This window comes from Camellia sinensis, chromosome 10 (genome assembly GCF_055761805.1).
Source record: "Camellia sinensis isolate YWXY chromosome 10, ASM5576180v1, whole genome shotgun sequence".
Taxonomy (NCBI): Eukaryota; Viridiplantae; Streptophyta; class Magnoliopsida; order Ericales; family Theaceae; genus Camellia; species Camellia sinensis.
Window position 1 is genome coordinate 1719348 of NC_138970.1, and position 13644 is coordinate 1732991.

At 36.7% G+C, this 13644-nt stretch overlaps 1 protein-coding gene across 17 annotated transcripts in view; it reads left to right on the top strand.

Annotated features, from left to right (window-relative positions):
* The first annotated feature begins 10012 nt into the window (after positions 1 to 10012).
* The window catches only part of LOC114258281 (gamma-soluble NSF attachment protein), a 35247-nt gene continuing 31615 nt past the window's right edge, over positions 10013 to 13644 (top strand). For 4 of the 17 annotated variants that reach the window (XM_082890716.1, XM_082890726.1, XM_082890722.1 and 1 more), the window contains exon 1: positions 10013 to 10436. The gene's annotated coding sequence lies outside the window, so the exon portion shown is untranslated. The remainder of the gene's footprint in view (positions 10437 to 13644) is intronic. The other 13 variants (XM_082890730.1, XM_082890724.1, XM_082890721.1 and 10 more) reach the window with 7 other exon arrangements.

Here is a 13644-nt window from a genome sequence, read left to right on the forward strand (position 1 = left end):
TTTAAACATGTTTGCTTCACAAAAGGAGTACCTTTTTAGAAGAGGTGTAAGCTTTTAAAATAAGGTGTAAACTTGCTGAAAACATATTTTCCATAGAAGGTGTAAATTTTTTAAAAATGTGTAAGTTTTGCTGGCAGAAAAGTTGTAATATCCCATAAAAAGTGTAAATTTTATGAAAAAAGTTATTCACAAAAGCAGTAACCATTCAGAAACGGTGTAAGCATTCCCACAAAAAGGTGTAATCATTCAGAAAAGGTTTATGTTTTTAACAAAAGGTATAAATTTTATTCAAATACTCCTCCCATGCAAGGTGTATATTTTCAAAAACATGTATGTAGTTTTCACAAAACATGAAAGTTATGTCACAATGGTGTAACTTCCCATTGAAGGTTTAAATTTTAGGAAAATATAATTCAGATTTCAATAAAAGGTGTAAGCATGTTCAGAAAAGATGTAACTTATTTCAAAAAAGGTGTAAGTTCTATTCTCAGAAAAAGTGTAAGTTCTAATAAAACGTGTAAATTTTTTAATAGACATGATTTTTAATAAATTAGTAACATCTCACAAAAGGTTTAAGTATTTCAACGAAAAGGTCTAAATTTTATAAAATAAATTATTTCACAAATGTGTAACCTTTCACAAATAGTGTAAGTTTTTTCACAAGGGATGTGAGTAACTTCACAAAACGTGTAAGTTCCGTTTTTTCCCCCCAAAACCTGGAAGTTCCTAAAATCCAATCACACTGTATTTGTCTTGTTCAAATAATGGCAATGTGAGAGAGAAGGGCGTTTCGGAGGGCTTGGCCTTTCTTTGAGTAGAACTCCGTTTCAGAGACGACGAGTTTGGGAGGGCTTGGAATAGCGACTCCAAGTCCAAATCCAACCAAGTATGTCAATGTAAAAGAGAACCGTTTTTAATATAGAGCAACGGACAGAGAGAGAGAGAGAGAGAGATAGACTGAGATCAACAGACATAGAGACCTAGATGGACACTGATCGACAAAGCAGCCACTCCGAGATCGACAGAGGGACCGAAATCGACAGAGATCAACGGAGAAGAGACCCACATGGACACAGACAGACCCAGATCGCTGGAGACAGACCGAGATAAACAGGGATCGACAGAGACAGACCGACATCGACGGAGAATAGGCTGACATCGACACAGAGAGACCAAGATCGATAGCCAGAGAGAAAAAAACCTTTGATTTGCGGCGGCGGTGCCAGTGAAGGTGCCGATCTCAGAAGGCTGTGAGCACCGGAGGCCACCGACACTTGGGTGGTCAGCGGGGGTCACGAACCCTTTGATTTGTTCAGTGGTTGTCCCAATCTATTTATGAACACTTCAAAATGTTACTCCTTTTGTGTTTACTACGAATACTTTGAAATGAACACTTGATGTTACTCCTTCTGTGTTTACGAACATTTTGAAATGAACGCTTTGGTACTCCATTTGTGGTTATGAACACTTTGAAATATTATTCCTTCATACTTTTCGTGAAAATACTTACACCATTTTTGAAAAGTTACTCATTTTGTTCAAGAATTTTTACCGTTTGTCAGCAGCAACTTAAAGCTTCGTCGGAAGTCACTTATACCATTTGTGGAAAAAAAAAATCATCAAATTTACACATTTTCCTTAAGCTTACACCTTTTCGTGGAAGTGCTTACACCATTTTTGAAAAGTTACTCCTTTGGTGTAAGAACTTTTGGCATAATATTTATACTTTGTCTTCGAACTTACACCTTTTGTGAAAGCCCAACTTAAAGCTTCGTCAGAAGTCACTTATACCATTTGTGAAAAAAAAAATTCATAAAATTTACACATTTTGCTTAAGCTTACACCTTTTCGTGGAAGTGATTACACCATTTTTTTAAAGTTACTCCTTTTGTGTAAAAATTTTTGGCATAACATTTATACTTTGTCTTCCAACTTACACCTTTCGTGAAAGCCCAACTTAAAGCTTCGTCGGAAGTCACTTATACCTTTTGTGAAAAAAAAAAATCATCAAATTTACACATTTTGATTAAGCTTACACCTTTTCGTGGAAGTGCTTACACCATTTTTGAAAAGATACTGCTTTTGTGTAAGAATTTTTAGCATAACATTTATACTTTTTCTTCGAACTTACACCTTCTGTGAAACCCCAACTTAAAGTTTCTTCAGAAGTCACTTACACCTTTTGGGAAAAAACAAAAATCATCAAATTTACACCTTTTTCTTAAGCTTACACCTTTTCGTGAAAATACTTACACCATTTTTGAAAAGTTACTCCTTTTGTGTAAGAATTTTGGCATAACATTTATACTTTTTATTCCAACTTACACCTTTTGTGAAAGAGTATATAAGCACAAAAGGAGTAAATGTTATGACAAAAATTCTTACACAAAAGGAGTACATTTTCAAAAATGGTGTAAATATGTTCCTAAAAAGGTGTAAGCTTAAGCAAAAGGTGTAAATTTCATTAATTTTTTTTTTCACAAAAGGTATAAGTGACTTCCGATGATGCTTTAAGTTGGTCTTTCACAAAAGGTGTAAGTTGGAAGAAAAAGTATAAGTGTTATGCCAAAAATTCTTACACAAAAGGAGTACATTTTCAAAAATGGTGTAAATATGTTCCAGAAAAGGTGTAAGCTTAAGCAAAAGGTGTAAATTTCATTAATTTTTATTTTCACAAAAGGTATAAGTGACTTCCGAAGATGCTTTAAGTTAGGCTTTCAGAAAAGGTGTAAGTTGGAAGAAAAAGTTAAAATGTCATACCAAAAATTCTTACACAAAAGGAGTACCTTTTCAAAAATGGTGTAAGCACTTCCACGAAAAGGTGTAAGCTTAAGCAAAATGTGTAGATTTTATGAATTTTTTTTTTCACAAATGGTATAAGTGACTTCCGACGAAACTTTAAGTTGGGCTTTCACAAAAGGTGTAAGTTCGAAGACAAAGTATAAATGTTATGCCAAAAGTTCTTACACCAAAGGAGTAACTTTTCAAAAATAGTATAAGCACTTCCACGAAAAGGTGTAAGCTTAAGGAAAATGTGTAAATTTGATGAATTTTTTTTTCCACAAAAGGTGTAACTTCGGAGAAAAAGTATAAATCTTATGACAAAAATTCTTACACAAAAGGTTTAAGTTGGGCTTTCACAAACGGTGTAAGTTCGAAGAAAAAGTATAAATCTTATGCCACAAAGAGATGTAAGTAACTTCGCAAAACGTCTAAGTTTCGTTTTTTCCCCCGAAAACTTGTAAGTTCCTAAAATCCAATCACACTGTATTTGTCTTGTTCAGATAATGGCAATGTCAGAGAGAAGGGCGTTTCGGAGGGCTTGGCCTTTCTCCCAGTAGAACTCCGTTTCATAGAAGACGAGTCTAGGAGGGCTTCGAATAGTGACTCCGAGTCCAAATCCAACCAAGTATGTCAATGTAAAAAAGAACCGTTTTTAATATAGAGCAACGGACAGAGAGAGAGAGAGAGAGAGATAGACTGAGATCAACAGACATAGAGACCTAGATGGACACTTATCGACAGAGGGACCGAAATCGACAGAGATCGACAGAGAAGAGACCCACATGGACACAGACAGACCAAGATCGCTGGAGACAGACCGAGATAAACAAGGATCGACAGAGAGAGACCGACATCGACACAGAGAGTCCAAGATCGATAGCCAATCTTTCAAAAAACCTTTGATTTGTGGCGGCGGTGCAAGTGGGGTTGCCGATCTCAGAAGGCTGTGAGCACCGGAGCCCACCGACGCTTGGGTGGTCAGCGGGGGTCACGAACCCTTTGATTTGTTCAGTGGTTGTCTCAATTGGTTTATGAACACTTCGAAATGTTACTCCTTTTGTGTTTACTACTTTGAGATGAACATATGTTACTCCTTCTGTGTTTACGAACATTTTGAAATGAACCCTTTGTTACTCCTTTTCTGGTTATCAACACTTTGAAATGTTACTCCTTTATACTTTTCGTGAAAATATTTACACCATTTTTGAAAAGTTACTCATTTTGTGTAAGAATTTTTGGCATAAGATTTATACTTTTTCTTCGAACTGAAAACTTTTGTGAAAGCCCAACTTAAACCTATTTTGGAAGTCACTTATGCCTTTTGTGAAAAAAAAAATTCATTAATTTTGCAACTTTTGCTTAAACTTACACTTTTTGCTGAAAATACTTACACCATTTTTGAAAAGTTACTCATTTTGTGTAAGAATTTTTGGCATAACATTTATACTTTTGTGCTTATATACTCTTTCACAAAAGGTGTAAGTTTAAAGAAAAAGTATAAATCTTATGACAAAAATTATTTCACAAAAGGAGTAATTTTTCAAAAAAAAATGTAAGCAGTTCCACGAAAAGGTATAAGCTGAAGCAAAATGTGTAAATTTGATGAATTTATTTTTTCACAAAAGGTATAAGTGACTTCCGAAAAAACTTTAAGTTGGGCATCCACAAAAGGTGTAAATTCGAAGAAAATGTATAAATCTTATGCCAAAAATTCTTACACAAAAGGAGTAACTTTTCAAAAAAAATATAAGCACTTCCACGAAAAGGTATAAGCTTAAGCAAAAGGTGTAAATTTGATGAATTTATTTATTCACAAAAGGTATAAGTGACTTCCGAAAAAGCTTTAAGTTGGACTTCCACAAAAGGTGTAAGTTCTAAGCAAAAGGTATAAATCTTATGCCAAAAATTCTTACACAAAATGAGTAACTTTTCAAAAAAAATATAAGCACTTCCACGAAAAGGTATAAGCTTAAGCAAAAGGTGTAAATTTGATGAATTTTTTTTCTCACAAAACGTATAAGTGACTTCCGAAAAACCTTGAAGTTGGGCTTTCACAAAAGTGTAAGTTCAAAGAAAAGATATAAATCTTATGCCAAAAATTCTTACACAAAAGGAGTAACTTTTCAAAAAAATATAAGCAGTTCCACGAAAAGGTATAAGCTTAAGCAAAATGTGTAAATTTGATGAATTTTTTTTTCACAAAAGGTATAACTGACTTCCGAAAAACCTTTAAGTTGAGCTTTCACAAAAGGTGTAAGTTCGCAGAAAAGGTATAAATCTTATGCCAAAAATTCTTACACAAAAGGAGTAACTTTTCAAAAAAAATATAAGCAGTTCCACGAAAATGTATAAACTTAGGCAAAAGGTGTAAATTTGATGAATTTATTTTTTCACAAATGGTATAAGTGACTTCCAAAAAAGCTTTAAGGTGGACTTTCACAAAAGGTGTAAGTTTGGAGAAAACGTATAGATCTTATGCCACAAAGAGATGTAAGTTCCGTTTTTTTTGTAAGTTCCTAAAATCCAATCACACTGTATTTGTCTTGTTCAGATAATGGCAATGTGAGAGAGAAGGGCGTTTCGAAGGGCTTGGCCTTTCTCCCAGTAGAACTCCGTTTCAGAGAAGACGAGTCTGGGAGGGCTTGGAATAGCGACTCCGAGCCCAAATCCAACCAAGTATGTCAACGTAAAAGAAAACCGTTTTTAATATAGAGCAACGGACAGAGAGAAAGAGAGAGAGAAAGATAGACTGAGATCAACAGACATAGAGACCTAGATGGACACTGATCGACAGAGGGACCGAAATCGACAGAGATCGACAGAGAAGAGACCCACATAGACACAGACAGACCAATATCGCTGGAGACAGACCGAGATAAACAGGGATCGACAGAGAGAGACCGACATCGACACAGAGAGACCAAGATCGATAGCCAATCTTTAAAAAACCTTTGATTTGCGGCGGCGGTGCCAGTGGAGGTGCCCATCTCAGAAGGCTGTGAGCACCGGAGCCCACCGACGCTTGGGTGGTCAGTGGGGGTCACACCCTTTGATTTGTTCAGTGGTTGTCTCAATTGGTTTATGAACACTTCGAAATATTACTCCTTTTGTGTTTACTACTTTGAGATGAACATATGTTACTCCTTCTGTGTTTACGAACATTTTGAAATGAACCCTTTGTTACTCATTTTCTGGTTATCAACACTTTGAAATGTTACTCCTTCATACTTTTCGTGAAAATATTTATACCATTTTTGAAAAGTTACTCCTTTTGTGTAAGAATTGTTGGCATAAGATTTATATTTTTTCTTCGAACTTATACCTTTTGTGAAAGCCCAACTTAAACCTATTTCGGAAGTCACTTATACCTTTTGTGAAGAAAAAAAATTCATCAAATTTACACCTTTTTCTTAAGCTTATACCTTTTCGTGGAAGTGCTTATATTTTTTTTTAAAAGTTACTCATTTTGTGTAAGAATTGTTGACATAAGATTTATACTTTTTCTTCGAACTTACACCTTTTGTGAAAGCCCAACTTAAACCTATTTCGGAAGTCAGTTATACCTTTTGTGACAAAAAAAATTCATCAAATTTACACCTTTTTCTTTAGCTTATACCTTTTCGTGGAAGTGCTTATATTTTTTTTTAAAAGTTACTCCTTTTGTGTAAGAATTTTTGGCATAACATTTATACTTTTTCTTCGAACTTACACCTTTTGTGAAAGCCCAACTTAAACCTATTTCGGAAGTCACTTATACCTTTTGTGAAAAAAAAAATTCATCAAATTTACACATTTTTCTTAAGCTTATACCTTTTCGTGAAAGTGCTTATATTTTTTTTTAAAAGTTACTCCTTTTGTGTAAGAATTTTTGGTATAACATTTATACTTTTGTACTTATATACTCTTTCACAAAAGGTGTAAGTTTGAAGAAAAGGTATAAGCTGAAACAAAAGGTGTAAATTTGATGAATTAATTTTTTCACAAAAGGTATAAGGACTTCCGAAAAAGCTTTAAGTTGGACTTCCACAAAAGGTGTAAGTTCGAAGAAAATGTATAAATGTTATGCCAAAAATTCTTACACAAAAGGAGTAACTTTTCAAAAAAAATATAAGCACTTCCACAAAAAGTATAAGCTTAAGCAAAAGGCGTAAATTCGATGAATTTATCTTTTCACAAAAGGTATAAGTGACTTCCGAAAAAGCTTTAAGTTGGGCTTCCACAAACGGTGTAAGTTCGAAGAAAAGGTATAAATCTTATGCCAAAAATTCTTACACAAAATGAGTAACTTTTCAAAAAAAATATAAGCACTTCCACGAAAAGGTATAAGCTTAAGCAAAAGGTGTAAATTTGATGAATTTTTTTTCTCACAAAACGTATAAGTGACTTCCGAAAAACCTTGAAGTTGGGCTTTCACAAAAGTGTAAGTTCGAAGAAAAGGTATAAATCTTATGCCAAAAATTTTTACACAAAAGGAGTAACTTTTCAAAAAAATATAAGCAGTTCCACGAAAAGGTATAAGCTTAAGCAAAATGTGTAAATTTGATGATTTTTTTTCTTCACAAAAGGTATAACTGACTTCCGAAAAACCTTTAAGTTGGGCTTTCACAAAATGTGTAAGTTCGCAGAAAAAGTATAAATCTTATGCAAAAAATTCTTACACAAAAGGAGTAACTTTTCAAAAAAAATATAAGCAGTTCCACGAAAAGGTATAAGCTTAGGCAAATGTGTAAATTTGATGAATTTATTTTTTCACAAAAGGTATAACTGACTTCCGAAAAACCTTTAAGTTGGGCTTTCACAATAGGTGTAAGTTCGAAGAAAATGTATAAATGTTATGCCAAAAAATCTTACACAAAAGGAGTAACTTTTCAAAAAAAATATAAGCACTTCCACGAAAAGGTATAAGCTTAAGCAAAAGGTGTAAATTTGATGAATTTATTTTTTCACAAATGGTATAAGTGACTTCCAAAAAAGCTTTAAGTTGGACTTTCACAAAAGGTGTAAGTTCGGAGAAAACGTATAGATCTTATGCCACAAAGAGATGTAAGAAACTTCGCAAAACGTCTAAGTTCCGTTTTTTTTCTAAGTTCCTAAAATCCAACACACTGTATTTGTCTTGTTCAGATAATGGCAATGTGAGAGAGAAGAGCGTTTCGGAGGGCTTGGCCTTTCTCCTAGTAGAACTCCGTTTCAGAGAAGACGAGTCTAGGAGGGCTTGGAAGAGCGACTCTGAGCCCAAATCCAACCAAGTATGTCAATGTAAAAGAGAACCGTTTTTAATATAGAGCAACGGACGGACAGAGAGAGAGAGACAGAAATAGACTGAGATCAACAGACATAGAGACCTAGATGGACACTGATCGACAGAGGGACCGAAATCGACAGAGATCGACAGAGAAGAGACCCACATGGACACAGACAGACCAATATCGCTGGAGACAGACCGAGATAAACAGGGATCGACAGAGAGAGACCGACATCGACACAGAGAGTCCAAGATCGATAGCCAATCTTTCAAAAAACCTTTGATTTGCGGCGGCGGTGCAAGTGGAGTTGCCGATCTCAGAAGGCTATGAGCACCGGAGCCCACCGACGCTTGGGTGGTCAGCGGGGATCACGACCCTTTGATTTGTTCAGTGGTTGTCTCAATTGGTTTATAAACACTTCGAAATGTTACTCTTTTTGTGTTTACTACTTTGAGATGAACATATGTTACTCCTTCTGTGTTTACCAACATTTTGAAATGAACCCTTTGTTACTCATTTTCTGGTTATCAACGCTTTGAAATGTTACTCCTTCATACTTTTCGTGAAAATATTTATACCATTTTTGAAAAGTTACTCCTTTTGTGTAAGAATTGTTGGCATAAGATTTATACTTTTTCTTCGAACTTACACCTTTTGTGAAAGCCCAACTTAAAGCTATTTCGGAAGTCACTTATACCTTTTGTGGAAAAAAAAATTCATGAAATTTGCACCTTTTGCTTAAGCTTACACCTTTTCCTAAAAAGACTTACACCATTTTTGAAAAGTTACTCCTTTTGTGTAAGAATTTTTGCAATAACATTTATACTTTTGTGCTTATATACTCTTTCACAAAAGGTGTAAGTTTGAAGAAAAAGTATAAATCTTATTTGAAAAATTATTTCACAAAAGGAGTAACTTTTCAAAAAAAATATAAGCAGTTCCACGAAAAGGTATAAGCTGAAGCAAAAGGTGTAAATTTGATGAATTTATTTTTTCACTAAAGGTATAAGTGACTTCCGAAAAGCTTTAAGTTGGGTTTCCACAAAAGGTGTATGTTCGAAGCAAAAGGTATAAATCTTATGCCAAAAATTCTTACATAAAAGGAGTAAGTGTTCATAAAAGGTGTAAATGATTTCACAGAAGGCGTAAGTTTTCAGAAAAAGGTGTAACTTTTAAGAAATCAGTTACGCATTTTTTTGAAATTCCTTACGCAATTCGTGAAAACTTATACATTTTTTGTGACCATTTACACCTTTAGTCATATAATATATTATTTTATTAATTTACCTGGAAAGCAGGTCACCAATGTGTAAGTTTTCAAATATTTTGATATAACCCAATACATACAAATGTGTAAATGCAAAATAGAAGGGTGTAACACATAAGAAAAGTCCTAGATACATACAATTCTAGGGATTACAAACAAACTTCAAGTCAAAAGTTTTGGTTTAAAAAGTCTAAAGGCTACTCTAGTCTATGTCATAGACTTTTGCAAAATTTTCCAAGTCATAAATGCATGGATTATGACATACTTTACTATTCTACATAAAATCTTATCAATAAAAGATTAGGATAATGATATCGGGTACTGCTTTGGGCCCCATCGCATATCATTCAATCCTTTTTTTGATAAAATTTTGACACTATTATTTATTATAAGACACGTGTAAAGATTTTCACAGCTTTTCTTTAATAAAGCAGGGTAGGAGTTATCCATACTTTATTAAAGTAATGAGTGAAAGAAAATCTTTATCACTGACAGACTCAAATAATTACAGACACAAAATATTTACAAAATCTTTTTTGTCTTTTCTCGGCGTGCATTTTTCTGATATCTGAGGAGAATCCTTATCTTCTATGAATTTTGTCTTCTTTTATTGGAGCGCCAATTATTGATGTCGACCCTTGGAATAATTTGTCAAAGTTGGATTCTTTGTGGAACCTTTTCAAAATATAAAGAGTCAAGAATAATAAACTACAACATGTTCAATGTATATTATGAGTCTTGTGAGGGACCTGCTGTTTTTTTTTTTTTTAAAAAAAAAAAAAAAATTCTTCGACTCACCCAAAATTCTCATTTTTTTTTATTTTTATTTTTATTTTTTGTTTTAGTTACAGTTATTTAACCTAAAACAAATCGCTACTCCTCCTGGACTCTACGCTATTCTCCCATACACCGCCCTCACGCCCGTCTTCGTCCACCACCGCCATCCCATCAGCCACCGTCGTCAACCAGCACCACCATCGCCGTCCTTCACTACCGTAGCTCTTACTGGTATCCCCCCTTCTCTCTCTATATCTACACCACCGTCACAGCCGTCGTCATCCACCACCGCGGGCCGATCCATCACTGCCGTCAACCAGAACCACCACTTCCGTCCTCTTCCATCACCGTAGCTCTCACAGGTATACACTGTATACCCTGTCTAATATATTCTGAGATATTTGTGATATTTTTGTTCCCCTTTCTCTGTACATGTGTGCGAAAATGTAGAGCTTAGATCTTGTTTGTAACGATTCCTTTCTGTTGAGTCAGAATCTTCTCAATGTTTGTAAATATGTCGCTGATTTGCTTCTGCTGAAGTGACAATTGCTCATTTTTTGGTTCTGTTGTCTCAGTTTTCCCATGAATTGATACTTGCGGATGATTAGGGGTTATGATTGAGTTGTATTTGATTTTGAGGTTATGATCATATATATTATGTGTTTTGCATATTACATTATATAGGAATGTTGATACTAAGAAAATATTTGGGCAACAGGATTTGGTTTTCTAGTAATGACCCGGTATACCTTTGATTTGGGAGCTTGGTCATCTGTGAGATTTTGGTAAATCATTGAACCTGGATTAATGGATGTTTGATAAGTAGAAGAGTGGTAGAAGTTAGTTCATTGTTCAAATGTAGATGTACAGTATTTGTATTTAGTGTTGTGATTGTTGTCTTATTCTATCTGGTGAGTGGGATCTATTAGGTAGGACATGATGACAATTCCTCATTGGAGAATGATGTTGTTAATTCTTTACAGAGAAAACTCATGGTTTTGGTGCAATTATGTTATTGTCGATTTTGGATTCAGTAATAATCACAATCCGTTGTTCGAACTTCGTATAAGAAGTGATTAGGTAATTTGTACTTTAAAGATTTAGTTGTATTAATTCATTCAGTGTAAGCGTGACTAGTGTTATTAAAAGCATGCCTAGGCGTGCGCCTAGGCCCAAGCCCCATCTAGTTCCAAGGTTTGCTCCTTGTAGTGTTCCAGGCCAGGCGACTTCGATAAGGCGCCCCTAGGCCCAGGTCCCATCCAGTCTCAAGATTTGTGCCTTGTAGTGTTCTAAGCTAGACGACTGTGATAAGGCGCCTGATTGGCCCAAGACTTGCATCTTGAGGACTTTTTTTATTGTTGTTTTAATTGGTTTTGTTTAAAATCTAACAATTGATTTAATATGGTGCACCTACAGAAGATCCCCACTCTTATTACAGATGCCAATACATTGGGCATTCAACCGCAAATCAATGATAGAAGAAAAATTAGCCTTAATTCATAATCTCCAAAAAACACTAAATGTTTAACATTTCATTTTGTTTATGTTGAACCCTAAGGTGTCGTTTGGTAACACTTACGTTTTCAGTTTTCTGTTTAAATTAACAAAAATTTAAAAAACTCAAATAAAAACTTGTTTGGTAAAATTTTTGATTTATAAATCAGTGGTCTTAGTTTATAAATTTGGCCAAAAAATGAAAACACAAAAAATGTGTTTCCATTTTGAGTTTTCAGTTTTTTTTTTTTTAACCACCCAACACTAGCCACCACCTGCCACCATTTTCCACCATCGTCTCCCGCCACCACCACCACCCACCACCCATCTCTCACCCCCCTACCACCACCACCTGCCACCACCACCACTCACCACCCACCTACCACCACCACCCACCACCCGCCATCACCACTACCACCCACCTGCCATCCACCACCCACCACCCGCCACTACCATCCACCGTCCGCCACCACCACTCGCCACCTACTTGCCATCACCACTCACTACCTACCTGCCACCACTATCCACCACCTACCACCACCAACCACCCACCACCACCAGCCACCTGTCACCCACCCACCCGCCCCCCTACCACCACCACCATCACCACCACCACCACTATCACCCACCACCCACCCGCCACCTACCTGCCACCACCACCTACCACCACCACCCACTCACTACCACCTACCACCCGCCACCGTCACCCACGCACCCACCCACCACCACTACCACCCGCCACATATCCGCCACCACCCGCCATTCGCCATCCACTTGCCAACACCACCAACCACCCGCCACCATCACCACCACAACCCACTCGCTACCACCCACCACCCGCCACCGTCACCTACCCCAACCACCATCACCACCCACCACCCACCCGCCACCACCCACCACCACCCGCCATCCGTCACCCACCTGCCACCACCACCACCCACCACCCGCCACAGCCACCGCCACTGCCACCACCACCACCACTCGCCACCACCCACCACCCGCCACTGTCATCCATCCATCCATTACCAGCACCCGCCACCACCCGCCATCCTCCACCCACCTGCCACCACCACCCACCACCCGCCACCGCCACTGCCACTGCCACCACCACAACCACCATCACCACCCACTCGCTACCATCCGCCACCGTCACCCACCCACCCGCCACCACCCACCACCACCAGGTACCCACCACCCACCGTCACCACTTTCCACCACTCGCCACCACCACCACCACCACCATCTACTCACTACCACCCGCTACCGTCACCCACCCACCCACCCGCCACCGCCACCCACCACCACCAGCTACCCACCACCCACCGTCTTTCGCCGCCACTTGTCATTTTTCACTCTTTTTTATATTTTTTAAATTTTGTAAACATTTTGTCAATTACCAAACGTGTTTGTAGTTTATGTTTTTCTAAAAATAAACAAAAAATAAACAAAAACCAGTTTATAAAATTTTTGTAAATATAAACTGAAAACGTAAACATTACCAAACACACCCTAAATTATTTACTTATATTAAATTATATTTTTTTTTCCGTACAACGTGCACCTCACTTCGGTGAAGCTTGTGCCTTGAGCCTAGGCCCTAGGAGACCTTGGCGCCTTGGTACGCCTATTGCATTTAATAACACTAAGAGTGACAAGTTAGCATATGAAAAACTAGGATAATTTAAGGCGTATGACTTATGGGATATTCAGATAACAAAAAATTGATAATGAACTTGGTTGATGTAGTAGATATTTTAATTGTTAGTTGGGTACACTCGCTTATCAATAATATTTTGATAATGGATTGAGGAATAATTGTGGAGTTGTTTAGTTACATGTGTGCAGGATTAATAACATTGATATTAGTTTGACTAAACATAACCTATTACGCTATGATATTCTTAAAACTTCCCTAAACCCTATGTACTTGAGAGTGGTCGTCTGGCATGGGTATTGAACTTTAAATATGAGAAAGTGATTATTCGAGTCTCTTAAACATAAAATGTTAATAGTTTTTATTTGAGTGTGCAATGGAAGCTTGTCTATTGAGTTTCAAGGTATTAAGGATGGTAAATT